Source organism: Lipotes vexillifer, unplaced genomic scaffold (assembly GCF_000442215.2).
Source record: "Lipotes vexillifer unplaced genomic scaffold, Lipotes_vexillifer_v1.1 scaffold278, whole genome shotgun sequence".
Lineage (NCBI taxonomy): Eukaryota > Metazoa > Chordata > Mammalia > Artiodactyla > Lipotidae > Lipotes > Lipotes vexillifer.
The window spans coordinates 4,854,082-4,857,895 of record NW_006769677.1 but is presented as its reverse complement, the minus strand read 5'-3'; the positions used below and the strand labels follow the sequence as shown (position 1 = coordinate 4,857,895).

Below are 3,814 nucleotides of genomic sequence, written 5' to 3'. Positions count from 1 at the left end.
TAAATGCAAATGGGATTTCTCAGTGCATTAAAGCAAATCAGCAAAGACCTTAACCTGGGAATGCTGAGGACACTTTCTTAGCCACTAATTCATGTCATTACATATACATATTAGTTATAACAATGCATCCTTTTTGTAATTTTCAATATTTCGGGTCACTCGCTAACCTGCTCTGCCCTTCAATCATTGTAAGTCTGAATAAGCGAGGTTTTACTATCTTTTACAAAACTATATAACAAGGCAGGAAGAAGTATGTTTATCTAATATTGGGTGTTTCTTTCTCCTTGTTTAATCCCCACCAGCATGTATTTGGAAAGGCACCAGCCACACCAGGCTCCCAAAGAGCCCTACACTTTAGGGTTTTGGGGAGAACCCCAAGTTATCAAGGAGAGATAGACCTCTTGTCTCTACCCTTGGTGGTAAGCATTGTTTCAGAGTCATCTAAAGAAAGATATGCTTTTTTTTTTTTTTTTTCTGCTTTGCAAACTGGGCAGGTGAAAGAGAAGGCGAAGACAAAAAGAAAGACATATAGTATTTTCCAGGGGTCTCACATTTTTTTAGAGCCTTTTCATGTGTGACTCTACATTCCACTGAGGTCACGTCTGCCCTCCGGAAGGCTTATCACTTTATATCCCAAATTCAACTCAGTAACTTGTTCAACTTTGACTGAGAGACATTTTTTTTTTTTTTTTTTTTTTTTTTTTTTGCGGTACGCGGGCCTCTCACCGCTGTGGCCTCTCCCGTTGCGGAGCACAGGCTCCGGACGCGCAGGCCCAGCGGCCATGGCTCACGGGCCCAGCCGCTCCGCGGCATGTGGGATCTTCCCGGACCGGGGCACGAACCCGTGTCCCCTGCATCGGCAGGCGGACTCTCAACCGCTGCGCCACCAGGGAAGCCCTGACTGAGAGACATTTTTAAGAGAAGTCCCATAAAAGCATAAAATTTTAGATATGGCAAAGGCAATTAATATCTACATAAAACTGATACACGTGCCTGATTCAGAGGAGGAAATTGGCCTCTGTGTATTTTCTACTATTAAAAGTAATGTGGTTTAATAAACAGGCTGCAGGCTGTGTTGAGTGTGTCAGCCTGTTCTTGGCTCTTGGAGAGTGGAGAGGTTATAAGAACCTACTAGATTATATTATGTTCATTCCTATCCCTGTGCCTCTGTTCATGCTGATTTCTTTGCCTGGAATTTCCACCCTGTTTCTCATTTAAGGTCCCACTACAAGTTCAATTCCTTCGGGAATCTTTCCCACAAATCCTTGCCCACAAGCCTCTCCCCTTTTTCTCTTTCTTAGTATCACTAATTACTATAACGCCTTCTTTAATACTAGATCACACAGTAAGTTTTGTTTTAGTACATATGGCTCTCCTTTCCCCCTGCCCCGATTATTTTTTAAGTGTTTCTAAGGCCAGAATTTTTTTTCCTTCTCTCTAAATCTCTCTCCTCCTGACCTCTCATTCCTGTCTCTCTCTTAATTTTCTGTGCTAGGAAACTAATGATAACAAATATTTCCTGCATATGTACTATGTGCCAGTAAATGTACTAAGCGATTTACATGCTTTATCACAGAATACACATAGAATAGTCACCAAATTAAATTGAGTTTAGTTGAAAAAATTTAATATGGTTTATACGTCCTTGGTCAGTGAATCACTTGCTCCGATCTTCAACAGCCCTCTTCCTTTCCTTTTCACTCTACTCTTGGAATAAGTGTCACCTCCAGGGGTACTTCACAGTCCCACCATCAATATCTCAGGGATTGCAGTTAGGGCAGCTCAAAGGAAAATCAAATTCAGTTATTTGAGCACCAAGTACATGACAGCAAGAGGACCTTCTGACTGGGATGGTCATTAGGTTCTGGACTAAACACCCCTCAGAGAAAACAATAAGAGAGAATGCCAAGTAGGTGCTGATATCCAGTCTATGACATGACAAAGCAGTCAAGTTCCATTTTCACCCACTCACAATTCAGCTCCCCATCCTCCCTTCCCAAGCCATTCTTGTCTTCTTCATACACCCTCACCTGGTTTCCCCTGACCCTAAGTCCTAAAAGAAGCCTAATTCACTTGTAGATCCTGCTTCCCTCCATGAAAATAAAGGACGAGACAATAACTGTATCTAGTTCTTCTTTAAGATGTCAAACTGACTTGATTTCCGGCTGAAATTAAAACTGGCCAGATGAGGTGGTTTTAAGGAAATGTTAATTCTTATTTTGACCACCAAATCAGCACAACAGGCCACTGTATATATAAATCCACCCAAAGTCAGTCAGTTAAATAGACAATGCCTAGAGCTATAGATACACTATCTACATGACTCCTTCAAATGAACCTTTATTCATTTGTTTAGTCTATAGCAGAAAGCCAACTGCCTTACTTCAGTTCAGAGGGGGAATGCTGAGATATTGTACAAACTACATGCAGTTTTCCAAGCTTCAGGAAATTTGAACTGAAACATGGACTAAAAAAGCCCATAGTTCATTTACATGTTGAGCTGTTGTTTAAACCCTTTTCATATGTGATGAGCTCATATTCAAAATGTTTTGACTCAACATTCATAAGGGCTTGGCAAGGATTCGTGGGGAGGAGTGCCCTGTCACGGGAAATACGAGAAAAACAAGGCCGCCTCAGCACATTCCCAGGCCTTCATGGGCCAGGGTTTCTGTTATTAAAAAAAAAAAAAGTCAAATAGAGACTCTCTCCTCTCAATCCAGCACTAATTCCAAGGTTACAATAAGTCAACAGTCACTGTTCCTATGGCTTCCTACTACAGAGTGTCTCAACAAAGTATATACTTAGTATATTAATATATTAATATATGTTTTAAAGAGTAGAGCAGTTAGACATTAATTAATATCTGTTTTGGTTATGCTAAAGTCACACATATTTTAAAAAGTCACCATTTCAGAGTGGACCACATGCAAGATACATATTGCCTTAATAAATACATTTAACCTCTGAAAGGGATTCACATTTCCCTAGGACGCACAGTTCTGAGCGAGTTTATAAAGGCCCGGAGTTGTTAGCTCCAAGGGTGATAGGTCTGGTATTCACCAGCATATATGCCCCACAGCTTGGGTCCAGCCACAGATTTACTCTCAGATTCCAACACTTCTTGAAAACGTCCTTGGAAGGGACTATCAACACAGTTCATGCATAAACTTTTCACCCTCAAAAGGACTTTCTATTCTTGTATTTCAGTTGAACCTGTAGTTAATCCAAGTTAAAGAGCTAAAATGGCTGCAGTGAATGGACCACATGGAACGCCATGCTGAGCGATATAGACTTCGTATTTCCATTAATGGGGCATCCAGTAAAGTTCTAAAAGTCTGTTTGAGGCTATTAATCCAGCAAGAGTAGGAAGATGGATTCAAGGGAGTAGACGCTCTGGGGAGATGTAGGCAGCAGATCAAGGCAGAAGGGATGCTTAGGAAGAAGAACTGAGAAGCCCTGATAACTGAGCAGATATAGAGCATAACGAAGAGAGGTGGAAGGACTTCCCTGGTGGCTCAGTGGTTAAGACTTTGTGCTCCCAATGCAGGGGGCCCAGGTTCGATCCCTGGCCAGGGAACTAGATCCCACACACATGCCACAGCTGAGAGTTCACATGTCACAACTAAGGAGCCCTCAAGCCGCAACTAAGGAGCCCATGAGCCACAACTAAGGAACCCTCCTGCCGCAACTAAGACCCAGTGCAACCACATAAATAAATAAATATTTTTTAAAAAATAAAAAAGAAGAGAGGTGGATGGGAGACAGGGATGACATCAAGGTTTCTATCCAGAGAGCTGGGAGTGTGATGCAATCA

At 41.8% G+C, this 3,814-nt stretch overlaps 1 non-coding gene across 1 annotated transcript; it reads left to right on the top strand.

Moving 5' to 3' along the window:
• Positions 1-3,504: 3,504 nt before the first annotated feature.
• TRNAG-CCC (transfer RNA glycine (anticodon CCC)) lies at positions 3,505-3,577 on the top strand. Its single transcript has one exon. It is a non-coding gene; the product is annotated as a tRNA-Gly (tRNA).
• The last annotated feature ends 237 nt before the right edge of the window (positions 3,578-3,814 follow it).